The sequence below is a fragment of the Cyrtonyx montezumae genome, unplaced genomic scaffold (assembly GCF_038088225.1).
Source record: "Cyrtonyx montezumae isolate F1298 unplaced genomic scaffold, pur_monq_1.0 scaffold_0, whole genome shotgun sequence".
Taxonomy (NCBI): Eukaryota; Metazoa; Chordata; class Aves; order Galliformes; family Odontophoridae; genus Cyrtonyx; species Cyrtonyx montezumae.
In genome coordinates, this window is record NW_027071824.1 from 7,955,339 (window position 1) to 7,970,338 (window position 15,000).

Genomic DNA, 15,000 nt, shown 5'->3' on the forward strand with positions numbered 1-15,000 from the left:
GTTTGCTCTGATGCATGTGGGATACGGTACGCAACACCCGGTGTAGGTTTGCAGGTTGGTTCTCATAAGCAGTGAGGATTTTTTGGACTGACGCATCCAATGGCTGCAAAGCTGCAGAAAGTCATAGAAAAACTGACAAATCATTACTGGTTTGAGTACCAGAATCCCTTCAGAAGTCCAGCAGTAGGTAACAGCTACTTCATTATAGTAAGTTACCAAAACTTGGGCGGATGTTAGGAATAACGCAGGCACTTCCCAGAGCCCTCCTTAGGGATCAGATCAGAAGCCTCCACACGATGCACATGGCACCCTTATAGCTGCTCCTTCGGCTGGGGGCAGAGGGAGGGGGGATCAGACACTAGTTTTCAGGACGGGGTCCCATGTTTAGAAGTACCAATACCAGCGCAACCGTTCTAATATTGTAACAGTGTCAGACAACTGCTTGGCTGTGGCACACAAATCTGAAGATCCTTCAGACAGGGACAGCTGGGCTAAGCTCGAAACCTTTTCTCATACGATGTCTAATCTGCATTAAACTTCAGCTCCATTTTTACAATTAGGCTGGCCACAGCGTACCTACAGACTTTGCCTGTGGTATTGTGCTGGAGTCTGATAGTGCGTTGTATTACTAATGTTCCAAGAGTAAACACACTTGTAGGAAACAGCTATAGTTCAAGGTTGCACTTTAAAAAAAATAAATGTTTCATCAGTCTTAGCAAAGGAACAAATGGCAATAACACTCTGTATCATATTTTACAAAGCTTCAAAAGAACAATGTCCCGTTGAGTGAAATTCAGTAGCATTCTGTAAACATTAATTTAAGGAAATCAATAGCCTCTGTGAGCTAAAGCCATATTGCAAGATAAACTGGCTGGAGTGCTACTTTGTCAAACAGATTTTAGTTTTCTCGGCTAGATAAAGACGGTTTCAAAACGGGGTAGCGTGTTGCAACCAAGGTTTGAAAACTATGTGGCCTTCAAACAGTCTGCTTGTTCCTACCACAAAGCTGGATAAACATACTTTAAAAATGATAAGATTGGGTCAGGATTGATTTTACTTTCAAATTTTATATAAAGTAGAATTCTTGGTGAATGTTTGCTTGGATTTTTTTTTTATCCTAATTTTCAGCACAAATAAACAAGTGCGGCACAGACAGCTCAAGATGTCAGGCTGCCAGGAGAGGTTAAGTTATCCAGAGGCAGCTTCTTTTTTTTTTTTTTTTTTTTTGCAATTGCAGGACTTCATGGATTTTAAAAAATCTTTATTCATGTTGACCTGGTGGGCAACAAGTCGCTTTGCCAACTAGGAAAGCCAAAATCTCTAGTGGACTTGGGATCAGAGGTCTTCAGCTGGTGAAGGCTGCTCACGTTGCAGAGAGCAAGGTCACGGTGATGGGAGGTAAACAGGCTGGAGGGGTGAGGGGGAGGCCAGACCACGCTTCTGGCCGGGTGATCTGGATGTGGCAGGAGCGAGGGGCTCTGCTGGGAGCCTCCTAACCCAAAGATGAGGAGTAAATAGCCTCTATTGCAGCCAGTGATGGAGAACCTCTCTGTAACAAAGGGAGCAGCCTCACTATGTGCAGCTCTAGGTCAAACAGCTTACGCAGCGCTCCACACCAGTACATGTGCAGCAACAGCAGATGATTCAGGGGAAACATTTCTTGCTGAGAAAACTTCATACAAAGCATAAACTAGCTGTTCACAAGTACCTCAGAGTTAGAATACTCTGACATCAGCTGATGGTGGAAATGAGATCCAGAGTAAAAGATGAGTTTTGGGGGCATGGGGCAACCTTCTCAAAAAAGATACTTGAGGAAGCCTACATACAGCACCCATACATCACCCTGAGCCTCGTTCAGGAGGAAGATTTAAGCCCATGACTTTTGGGGCAAGCTGGCCCCTAAAGATGCATTCCCATGCTCACAGCCTGCTCTGTAGGAAATCTATGGGGGGGAGGGGGCAAGCTCTTCCCAGACTCCCCATCCTGTAAGAGATCAGTTCTTGGGGCAAGCCAGAAATAATGCAGCAAGGCATCTTACTACAGGAAGCCACCTTTTCTGTGGGTAGGTAGGATGGCTGGTAACACCAGGGACCATCCTCTTCCTCAGGCGCATCCCAGCAAGCTGGTGAACTCTCCTGTATCGAAGAGCTAGAAGAGCCTTCTCCCGTCTACTCACACATTCACCTCTGCAGACGAGGCATTCGCACAATCTGCAGCTGCAGGCACTCACGTGCCATGGTTTCCAGGATATCCCTGCCCTGTTTTCCTGTGCTCTCAGGGGCAGCGTGTGTTCAGTACCTGAATGGAGCCCCAGCTCCTTGCACCTTCACCCAGCCCTTCACCTCCCATCACACACATGGCGAGCTGCTGTGTGGGGCCATCTCAGTGCTGCGAGTTGGTGTGGCAGCATATCAAGCAGGAGGCTTTGGCTTCCACACAGAATTTGGAGGCAGGTTTTGGAGTAAGTTGCTGCACTTTTTGGCGCGAAAGCCACGGCAGCATATGGCCCAATGTTCTCAGTTTAAGTCTGACACTTAACATTATTTAACAGTTTCTGTGTTAGGTGCTTTATAAGGTAAAGGAAATTAACAATTTTCAGCTAATTAGATCACTCAATTGGCTGAACATCCTGGACACCTTTTAGAAAAAAATAGGTTGGCTCAGGCGACGGAAAGGCTAATGCCTCTTCCATTATCACTTATGAGGAGAGGGAAATAGTTGGAAAGGATGCTTTTATTTTAAAAACACCAGTGAAAAATACCTCAACTATTGGACACTTCAGTAAACACACTTTGCACTCTACCAAAACCTTTCTAAGGAGCAGGTGCCAGTTTGCCCACTGCTATGCGTACCCCGATCCCCTTGACTACAACGGCAGCACTCTGGTGCCACCATGCTTGGTGCTGTGTGAATCTGTTAAGAAACAGAATTTTTTGTGAATAGAAGAATATGGACCAAGAGTTGGGTGGCTGCTCAATGCAGTCTGTCAGCCCCAGTGTCTCGGGACGGGGAGCCCACTGCTGTGGGACAGCAGTGACAGACACTGCAATGCCAAGCCTGGTGTGTGGGAAAAGTATCAGCCCGAGCTCTGCTCAGAAGAGAAAAATTAGGAAAGAGATAAAGGTTTTCTTACTGCAATTACTGTTGCGCCAGATTTTTTTGTGAAAAGCTGGAAAACACGTGGCCTTCGAACGATTTAAGAATGCATTTTGAAAGTGCTTGCTTGAAACAAAGCTGAGATGCCTTATCCTTCATGTGAGGTTTGGGGCACTACTAATCTACCACTGGCTCACTGTTATCTCTTCTGCCACGCTCACAAAAAGGAGGGAGAATGGGCACTGACAGTGGGGCTGCTGAGATGTCTGATAATATCGGGGAAGTGAAAGTGGTAGTGCGGTGAAAATGGATACTATGCGATACATTAGATTTAATCACTTGCATTTCAATTAAGCTTTTCCACAAAATAAAGAATGGGAAGTACACTGCAGGCTCCCTGCACAGCAAGAGGCAGCTTGCAGAAGCTCCTCATCCCCTGCCCGGACCCCTGTCCCATCTTGCAATGCACAGAAGGCATCTTTCACCACAGGGTCTCTGTGGGCACTGCTGTGCCCATGGCTCAGGCAACAAACCTATCTATCACAGGAACACTACTACGGTCTGCTGCAAACACCACAGTCTCAAAGCACCAGTTTTTAAGCACAAAACTTGGTAACCAGGCCTGAGAAGGCTAACATAAAAGACTTTCCGTTTTACAATTTATTTAGACTTTTTGCACCTTGCAATTTGGTTCTCCACACTCAAAAATCATCGATAGCATTTGGCTGGAGAGATGATTATCAAGCCTCCTTTTCTGCCTTACTGATAAATTAGAACTGCATGAGATGTAGAAGCTCCTAATGGAAACTCTGATTGCCCTTAACGTATTGCATTGCCAATGGCACTGCTGCAGAATGGAAAAATCACTAAGGCTTGTGATAGTTGGGGGTTTACTGTATGTTGGGGAATGGGAGGAAGGATCACAGGAAGTTCACACCCAAGAAGGTGTCTCATTCAAAAAGTGAAGGAGACATAAAACTCACACGCTGTAACTCAGCCTCACGGTGGAGAAATGCAATCTGCTGCCAGAGACTGCCTACAATGCCAAGTGGCATATTACATACCCTGCTGCCAAACTCAGGCAGGTAGTGCATATAGATGCCCACAGAAAGCCTGCCCGGGAAAGTGAGTGAGAGGATGACCACCCAGGCCTGGCCCTGCTGCAGGACCACAGGGTGCTCACGGCATGGCCTCCTGCTCAAAGCAGCCCACTGGGATGAGATGCGTGGCTCAGAAGGACCAGGAGGCACAGCCTGCACTGAGAGGAGCAGGGCCTTCACCAGCAGGACGGCCTCTGCTCTCACAGCTTAATTCTGTGAGTGGGGCGGGCAGAAACTGCTGGTTAGACTATGGATCAGTGTAGAGGTGCTTAGCAGAGCTTGTCATGTGCAAGGATTTGCTGAAGCTAGCAGCATTTGGCCTCTAAGAAGAACATAGTTAACACTGTAGTAGAAGCACCAGTTAAAGGCGTATACATCGAAAGTACATCTTGTATCATATAAAAACGTCATAACAGCGAGTAAACATCTGTAATGGCGTTGCTTGCTCTTGCTTGCTCTTCCCACCTCTCTGCACTGCAGTCACCTTTGTCTTCCATGCCTGCCCCTGACAAAGCTCCAGCAGTTAACGGAGTGCCCTTTCCCTGCTTTCTTTGCGTGTGCTGGGGCTGGGAGGCAGAGATGGAAGCAGGTGGTGGTTAATCAGTCTGGCAGGGAAATGGCCAGTCACTGGGGTCCTGTTGGGGTGGTATGAAGGTGGTAAGCATGCCCTCTGGCATCGGGAGACCTCCTTTCCTCTCTCCCATGGCAGAGGGTAGGGGCTGGGGAAGGAAACTGAGCACAGTTTGCGGAAATTGTGCGTGGCTTCTGCCAGGTTGCAGGCACCAAACTATGAGCTCCCGTGCTGGGCCCACCCAGCATCGGTCAGCTTTGTGAGCTGAGAGACAAAGTCCTCAGTCCTAATGGACTGAGCTCCCTCTCATTTGACTCCTCTTTAGCCCTTGAGGAAGGAAATGGTGCGGCTGTAGACAGCGCTGGATGAGATAACCTCAAGGCTGGGCCTGATGGAGCCAGCCCTCTCCGCAGTTGTATGAGATAAGCCATTTGGTTTCTCCCTGAACACTGATACTTGGCAGTCACAGGGCTTTTCTTTTCAGTGTTGATTTCCCCTCTCTACCACTAAAAAGTTTCTGAAGTCGTAGACTACTGCGTTAAACACATTTATGTGTCTACACCACTGTAGTCACCTAAGTCTCCTAGATCTTTCTGCTCCCTACTCTGCTGCTCTCCACATAGCCTCTCCATTACAAGCAGAACCAACTCCAGGCCACATCCCTGAGCGGTTTTGAACTACTGCACAGCTACAGATCCTTCTGAAGATAAATTTCTACCTGCCCCTTGAAACCATGTCCCCCCAGAGGCAGTCCCTGAATCCCTCCAATGGCCCAGTGAATCGAGGCAGCAGCAGGCTGTGTAACTTCCCCCTGCGCAGATAAGAAGGATGAACCTTGCCCCTTCCAGATCTACAGGGAGAAATCATCTCCGATATGCTGATTACCTTCAGCCAGCCCTTCTGGCTGTCCCTCTTCCTCTCACCCGCCCACACTCACATCAGGAAAATGTAGGGCTCTTTCTCTGCACAACAAAATCTAGCAGCACGCCAAGTGATGTGCTCTGCGTAACTGTAGGAGAGATCCAGGTCTTGAAAGGCTCCCTCCCTTTCGGATTGAAAGGCATTTCTTAACTTCAGTCCTTGTGTTACTATCATCACTACAGTATGACGCCGAGCCGTGGCTCCCAGCTTCTCCCCATCTCGTGCAGGTGCCGGCCACACGCTCTCCACGGACCTCTGCAATATTCTGCTGTTGCTTCCTCACAGACTCAATATTTTGCTTAATAATAATTAACCATTTTCTAAAATAGTGTCTCCATTGCATCAGGCTGGAAAATAGCACAGGTTGTAATGCTGTTAAATCTCTCCCATGGTTTGCAAAGGTTATGCAAAATCCTTCATTCACGTTACAAGAACTTAACTCCCGTCCATTTTAGAAAGCGTTGAAGATATCAAGCAAGCAGTGTTCTGCTTGAAGGTGACCTATTCAAAATCCTACAGGACGGGCAATCCTATCTGTATGACTTCTGTTAAAGTCAGTCACACAGCCCGGACCCCACACTGTGAGACGGTATCAGCTGGGACCTCCTCTTTTGGCAAGAGCCCCTTACAAAAATAAAAACAACACCTCCGTCCACCCCACAGCCATAGACAGGATGGCTCTGTGATCCAGGTCTGCATTCAATTCTGTTGGGTTTCTTTTTTGTTTGTTTTAAAACAAACAAATAGAACTTGTTTCTTTTTTTTTTTCATTCAATTGACATTTAACAAATATTCACACACTGGACTGCACGCAACAAAAGATGGCTCTTCAATTGGCATGGACTAATTAGCTCCAGTGACTGCTGGAGCTGATCTACACCAAAACCTGAGAATCCAATCCACAATTTAACTCAGTGTCACGGAGAAAAGGTGTGAGGTGGGTGGGATGGGGATGGAAAAATCTTATGAAGCTAGTAGCTAACCCACGATTTCAGATCTCTCTGGTATGACAGTTATATGTAAGAGCTTCGATAAAGTTTAGAAGATCAAACATATTCCTCAATTTCCACAGTACAAAACGTTCTGTGCCCTTTCATGTGAAAAAGGAGTGAGAACACACAGCATATAAAAAATGTTGGTCGATCGGGTCTTGCGAACACCCTCTTCTTTTACTGCTTCCCTAGAAGCTCTGAATGAGAAATTTAGCAATATCGTCTACAAGAAAGGAAGGAAGTCTAGAAAAGCATGTGCGACTTGCATGCTATCCATTACCACAACCAGGATTTACTAGCTGGTAAGAAAAATAATGTTTGTGTTGGTTTGTTTGTTTTGTTGTTGTTTTTTATCAAACACCAAGTTTTAAAATGCCCCTACTCGCTGAAAGTGCGTAGCCTCACATATTCTTTCTGTGTAGGATGAATTTAAAAGGATTTAAGCTCACAGACTTTATGCTAGCAAGGGTTAAAATTCACCTTGCTTCTCACTCCTCATCCAGGATGGATTTTTGGAGAACGACAGACATCTGGAAATCAGTTTTACATAGAAAAATAGAAAACAGGGAAGAACTAGGAAGATGAATAAAGGCTCATCACAGACACAAAAGAACAGAGCAAAAAGAAGCTTGGATTTGGGTATTCTTGTCTGGCAAGGAGGCAGGCAGTAAGGCTAATGAAGCATTTGCGATATGGGACGTATGCCAGCGTAACAAAGAAGATGTGCATCAGCTCTGCAGATGTGCCAAAGCCCCCAGAGCAAAATAATGACATAATCACCATCAGTGTCACAGACCAGACTGTACACAAGGTGACATGGGAGAGAATAAATAAGAGTCTTTAGAGGCCTGCAGTACACACACGGGAAGGAACAGCCATTCCTCACAACTGCCACAAGAGAGTGGCGAGAGGTTGGGGATAATGTGTGCAGCTAGCAAAAGAAATCTTGAATTGTGCAAGGCTAGCGCACGATAAATTGGTGCTTTTTTCCATCTCCAGTTGACGTTTCAATTCCCACTACCCCTTGTTGAATGCAAAATGAAATGACAAGTAGGAATCAGAAGACTTTGCCAAGTTTTGTTTTGTTTTGTTTTTGTCAGGGTTTTTTTGGAAAGGGGTTGTTTTGTTTGAGAAGAGGATGGGGCAATAAGGATGAGTACCAGTAAATAACTGTTAAAAAAAAGGAGAAAGGAAAAAAAAAAAGAAAAAAAGAAAAGAAAAAGCAGACAAAAAGCCTCACCCAAGCAAAGCACAGCGCACTACCGCTCCGTGCGTCCACAGGCGCTCGCACAGAAACCCTGCACTATTCAGCTGGAACAATCCTAGTATTCCCCCAAAGCAAAATTAGAAACAAACAAGGATGGGTTTGGCTTTTTTTCGGTGGCTGTGCTTTCTCGTTTACTGTTATCCAGGAACGAAAGCAGGAAAAAATCCCACTAAAATATTTTTCCACGCTAAAAGACAAGATTACTATTTTATTGATCAGTAATAAAACACCGCTTAGGGCAATTTAGTACTTAACATGTTATTTGCGGTGGGGAGTAATCTGAAAAGCTCTGAGTAGCCTTAAATCGTTTCCCAACTGCTCTCCCTCCGTAAAAGCAAGCGTTTGCCTCGGTACAGCTGTGTGACTCGGCGGCACGTTTTTTTGCAGGACTTTTTGCCTGCTTTTAGAGGGAGCATCTGTTTGCTGAAGCAGAGCAGCCCGCCCTTCACCACGGGCCCGCCTGGGCAAATGGTGACAGAGGAGGGGACTCGCTGCAGGCGCCACCAGGACGCTGGCAGAAGGAACACTCAGGCACGTAATGGTTTGCAGGATCGGGCCCTCCAAGAGGAGCTCAGAAGAACAAAGCACTTGGCTTCACCAGTGTCCCTTTTCATTGCTTCTAATGAAAGATTCATAAGAATAACTTTAATTTTTTATGATCTTTTTTTGCATTACTGTATTAGCTGCATCTACTTTGTATGCAATTTCTTCTTAAATACAGAAAACCTGTTTCCAAATGCCAGGCCTAATAACTTAGTCGTGCAATAATTGATCTCGATTGTTGAGCAGTCCTTCTTAGCATTAAGGAAGTGAGATGGAGCCCAGAAAATGTTCTAGGTGATCATCTCTTTTCATGGCAAAGTGATGTGTTTATGAGGAATACAGGTAAAGGTCCCACGTGGGGTTCTGTTTTAATTTTTTTTTAAGATTAAGAAAAAAAATTATTAAAACCTCCCTAATTTGCTAGTAAAACCGCTCAGTGGAAGAATGATTGTATTTGTCTTTTTTGGCTTCGCCCAATTAATTGGAGCAGTAACATAACGATCGTTAATAAACAGCCCTAATTTGACTGTACATCTTGCATATCTACTAACCACGTCGTATCTCTGTTTAGCGCAGCATCAGGGGAAACAAGGAAGCACGTATATAATTTTGTCCTGTTTCATGTGAAGTTTAATAATTACGCCACAGAGGAGCCTAAATGAATTGCAGAAGGTGCAACGATATTAACAGTCTGTTTAGCAAACTCCGGCTTCGTTGCACTTTGATGTTATGAGCGGAGGCAGGATGAACCCTGGCAGGTTTTTTTTTCAATTGTCAAGTGTTTGTTTCTGTTACAGCTTACACCAATCTTTTCTTTAATGCTTTTTTTCTACGGCGCCCCCTTCTTCCTCCTAAGATTAAAAAAAACCCAACAAAACACGCACACACAAAAAAACCCAACAAAACCAAACAAAAGCGCAGAGCAACTCAACAGACAAACCGGCGCTTATTTGGCACATTTCGATCAAAGTGGACTGATCAAATTTTTCATGTATTTACCAAAGTTTCACGGCAGCCCTTCTTCATAATGACAGCAGCACTGCCTTTTTTTTTTCCTTCCCCTCCCCATAAAAGAGAAGGGGTTCTGAGAAAGTTTTTAATTAGCTAAATAGGTCTGTGTAATCCAGATGAAACAAACACGCCCGTTTGAAAAGGTTGTTAGAACTTTTGCAGCCATTTAATCCATAGATGGCTGAACACAATGATACCTTCCGCAGACAGCACCGCCACCACCAGCAGCTGTTAGAAGAGAGCTTGCTCCCTGCTCCTATTGATAACCCTTTGTGGAACGAAGAAAAAGAGCTGAGGGAAGGAGAACTGAATGTCAGACAATAGACATCGCTACACACACTGTCTCTGAACTTTCCTCATCTCTGAAGGACAATTAATTATGAAGGCCTTTGGGGTAGGTCGAAGCAAGGGAAAACCTACTGCTGGCCCAGCACTCCAGCCGCTATCTCTGTGTTTGTTAAATGGTCGTGCCTGTTGGGGAACCAGAGTAGCAGCCACCAAAATAGCCAATAGATCATTTAGGAAAAAGAGAGCAAAAGATTTTTTTTATGTGTGCCTGTCCTTGTATAATTCTATTCTCACTGTGAAATCATCCATACACAAAACACAAGGACAATTTTTTTTTTTTTTTTTTTTTTTCAGAAGAGCCACAGGGTAGGTTACAGTCAGAAACGGCCTCTCAGTGGTGCGTTAAAAAGGATGGTCTTTTCACCAAATCATTTCACAGAGGCAAAACAGACAAACACAAAGAGTTGAGACTTTTTCTCCTACATTAAATAGAGTAACTGATAAGGTCAGACATATGATACCTAAAGACATGAATCTGTGAACTCTTGAAGTCAAAGGACTTCTCTGTGCAAAGGAACAATCTTTCAAAGGAAATAGATCATAGAACTCCACTGAATCCCCTTTAAACTTTATGAAGCAGGAGGAGAAAAAGCTCTAAGTAGGGAAGCTTGACAGAAGAGCCTTGAACTATTTTCTGAAGGAAAGATGAGACCCTCCCTAGGCTGCCACAAAACATCTTTTTTTTTCTAAAGGCTCTTCTGAACTTTGATATGTGCCAAGACACCGCTATTGAAAGCTGTATAATTATGTGCTATAGCCACTGTAGAAAATGCTTTGTTCACCACAACAAAGAACAATAAGCAAAGTAAAGTGACATTACACTGTATCTTTTTCTTTAAGAATGTTGAGAAAGGTCACGGTACGTTATAACTAATAAAGCTGTTGAGTAAGGAAGTTTAAAGTTGATCTTGCTGTGCTTAAATGTAACCCAATGACAAAAAGGCAGAGGGAACTAAAATTGTAATGACTTTAAAAAATAGATCATATATCAATGTGCCAACTTCATTATACAAACACCTTGAATCCAGAGGACACAAACATAAAAAATGAGCATAGTCCTGCAACAGTATTCCTCCTGTGATTCCCTCCCTAATAGCTTCCAACTACAAGCTGCAGTTCCACCAACTGCAGAAACTGATTAAGCAGCATTAATTGATACGTGCACGGCACGATCCTGCTACTGAAAGCCATGGCTTTTCTTACTCAATTTACAAATCGGCTCTGATTCCTGTGCATTTTTCAAGGAAAGCTTTGCTGTTTCACAAGAGAGCCTCTTCGAAATTTAGAAAACAAAACAACACAAAAGGAAAAAGACCTGAGGGCATCAATTAAATTTCCTGACAGCAAGATTTTTAAGTGAGAAAGAAGTTCCACCTAGAGATAGACGTCTCATTTTTTCTTTAGAGGTATCACGACAGTTACGTTTGCTATTCTTAAACTGCAGGTTCAGCTTTATTCTCCTTGCTGCAGACTGCAAGAGAGAAGCGTTCCGACTTTTTCTTTAAGAATGCGGAGAACGATGTTGAAACACTACAACAATAAAGCCCTTGAATGAGGAAGTATACAGCTGAGGAAAAAAATGCGAGGAGTGTAATACTAAAATAAACAACTGTCCCATTAGCCTGGGCCCACTTCTGGTTCCATTACAAGTGCTCAGATTGCCGCTGCCGTTTGTAGACGGAGAGCATGCATGCTCGGAGATGGAAGTTAGCAGTTATTGACTTGATTTTCACTTCTCTTGAGACCACTTTACACTGCTCGAGTTGTGTAAAGGAGCATTAGGGTGGTTATAAATTCTCCTTTACAGTGCCTTCGCATGCAAAACACGCATGCAAGGCCTTCGTTTAGACAAGAATCGGGTTAGAAGGCTTTAACTCTCCTTCTGATGACCGCCAGTTCAGATTGAGACAAATCCTGCAGATGAAACTGGGAACAGACACTTGAGAAGGGAGTTGCATCAGATGATCTCCAGAGGTCCCTTCCAACCTCAAACATTCTGTGTGGTTCTGTGTGTGTGACACGGGTTCCTAAAATAGTCACATGAGTGGCCAGAATTTTCGGTAATTTAGGATGTCTTAATTTTTGGATGCAGAACTGGGCACACATCATTTTCAGAAAATGGACCATCGAGGACTTCATGACAAAGTGGCTCTCATTAACAGATCTCCAGTTGAGCATCCCAAAATGGAACTGGCCTAAAACCATCATCACTTCTGAAAATGTTGGCAGCCAATGTTCCTCTCAAGGGTTTGCTGGGCACTTATGTGTCAGGGTTATTAACTTGGACTTTATAGGTGGTGGTGTTGGAACTGTTTTACATAATCTCACCGATGTTTATGAGACTAACTCAAAGTGCACTAAGTATGTTCCACTAAGAGAGGAGCACAATTGGCCTTAACGGGGTTCTTCCCCACCAGCATGGCTCTCCCCTGCCAAAAGCAGAGCAAACCTCCTCAAAATGATCTCCCCTCTTCTAGATGATGACACGTGCCACGTCAGGCCTCATCGTACACAAATTTTTGTGAAAATAGTGCAGCTTGGCAGTTGTTTCGCAATCATGATCAATCTCAGTAACCACATCTGCACATCCATGCAATAGCAGGCTCACATCCAGCAGCTATGCAGAAGAGTGTGGTGAGGGCACAGAGCAGGTGGGAGGGCATTGAGAAGATGCTCAGCATGAGGGGACTAAGTCTGGGACTTCAGAGCTGGGGCTGACTTGCTCAGTGAGCACAAGAAAAAGGACCAGGGTATTTTGCAGGGATGTTAATACATGGAAAATGACAATAACTATGAAAAGCATCAGGGATCAAGAGTGATGGAAGAGCAGGAGCCAAAACAAGGCTAAAATCCAGCTGTTGTCTTCAGGCCAATTTCTTTCGCTTCTTTTTTTAACTATATTTTTTATTTAAACTTACAGCATGGTGCCTCCCTTGCTTGAAAACCTTTTGTCACAGCCATAACTGTGAGCTCTGATAATATCTTTTAAGAAAGATTTTGCAAGATGAAAATTTTTGGTTTTGCATTACAAAACCATTTAGGATTTTTTTTTCTTGCGATGCATAGCAACAATACCTGACTTTAATTATTGCAGCTGGCATTCAAGAGCCTATGGCAACATCACAGACAAGACAGATATCAAGTGGCACAGCAAGCTGTCCCCTCTTTCTGACCAACTTCAGCACTTGTGCTGGGACACTGACATTTGTGGCTTTCATTCACCAGGACCAGCCACCTTCTCCCTCCCTGGCAGAACAGCCCCAGAGCAGAGAAGCATCTTCATTTTTTCACAGAAAAAAAACCAAAAAACAAAACAAAACAAAACAAAGTTGTTTTAATACCTTTCAAAACTTGGTTTCAAATTACTGCATGCAGCTATGTTCAGCTCTGATTTTTCCAGCAAAACCCATAGCAAGAAAAAGAAATGAGGAAGCAGCTACACACATGTACACATATGTGTGCACACAAGCACAGGCAGAGCTGTGTGGCAGGAGGAGGCTGTGTAACTGGCTCTGGCTTGCAGCCATAAGGGTACAATGGCAAGGCTAAAAACGATAGGGCATGTGGTTTGTTAAACATCTTATTTGACTTTGCTTAGAGCTGTCAGTTCCAGCGCATGGAGAAAGAAACACAGTGTCACAGATTCCTAAGTAAATCAATGGCACAGCTAGATATGGACCAAATGCACATTTTAGCTTTATCCTTTTTTTTTTTTTCCCTAGTCATCATTTTAGGCATATTCAAGTATATGCATGAATTTCACCCACGAATAGACAAGGAGGAGGGTTTAGGAAGGGTAGGGTAAATGATTTAAGAGCAACAGCCTATCAGACTAATCAGACCAGCAATGCATCACCAAAGTATGGGAGGAAGGAACTTTGATGACACCAAAAATGGCAAATGCTCAGTTTGCTAAATCCCTTTGGATCCAATTTCAATATTACAGTACTTGTCATTTTTAGTTGGCAGCCTGTGGGGGAGGGGCTAGGCATTTATTGGCAAAAGTTACATAGGCTATACTAAAAACTGCACTGTACAGATTAATGATCTTTGGATTTTAAACTGCTGGATTTTCACTGTGAAACCAAGAACTGAACCTCTGAGAAATTCTCATTATCTGAGACAACACAGAAAAAGCTTTGTGAAAGGATCTGCAAATCACTGCCATTTGTATGACGCCTGAAGGCCATTTCCTCCAGCACTGGGGAAAGAAGCAAGGGCTCCTTTCCTAACAACAGCTTGAGCCATTTGCCAAGGAGGCAGCCACCATTGGCAGTGCTAAACATACTAGATTTGCATTTTCTTATATGATCCCCATGCTCCACTGAAGCTATCTGTTGACCTTAACATTGCAACAAATGTTTTGAAAAGCAGAAACAAGTATCTGAAATCGTAAAGGACCAAGAATTTTTGAGAGCAAAAAGTATTTCAATCTATGTACTGCAAATGGGATTACAGTTGCAACGGTAGGAAGAAAAGCGTGAGGGACTTTAAGCACATTTTGACAGAAGAAAAGCTAGCAACTCCTTTGCACCTTTCCCTTTCATGTCTCCACACCTCCCTGTTGTATCTTGGCATACACAGAGCCAGGCCTGATCCTTTCAGGTGCTGGGGCATAAACCTGGTATTGCTGTGGCGAATGGCAGATACACAGGGAACATCCTCTGCATCCCTTTCTTCCCCTGCACTGTCCATGCAACCTCCCTCCTATAAGAGGCTAAGCTGAGTGAGCCCTTGTTTTGCATTACCTGAACTTAGCTGCTATGAAATGAGCCTTGCTAAAAAAAAAAACAAACAAAAAAAAAAACAACCCTGGAAGATTTTAGGCATGAATCTAACCACCGTATGCCAACAAACGTCATGTCTGCTACAGGACAGGGCTCACCATGGAACTTACCAATGAGTGACAGGTGCAGACAAAACCCAACAATAACCAAATGAGCTCCACCACCGCTTTCCCACTGCCTCTGACCATGAGCTGGGATTTCCAGAGCTTCCCCTAGCATGTTCACGCCCATGGCCACCCAAGGGCCTGCACTGTGCACCCTGCTGCCCTCCACCATGGTCTTCATTAAAGTCACCAAAATGTTACAAGGGGAAACTGAGCACGTTTAGCTCAAGCAGTCATTTTATTCTGGGCAGCCTGCTCTG

At 44.2% G+C, this 15,000-nt stretch overlaps 1 protein-coding gene across 1 annotated transcript in view; it reads right to left on the reverse strand.

Annotated features, from left to right (window-relative positions):
• Positions 1 to 15,000, reverse strand: part of PROX1 (prospero homeobox 1) — a 47,521-nt gene that overhangs the window by 11,876 nt on the left and 20,645 nt on the right. The window lies entirely within an intron of this gene.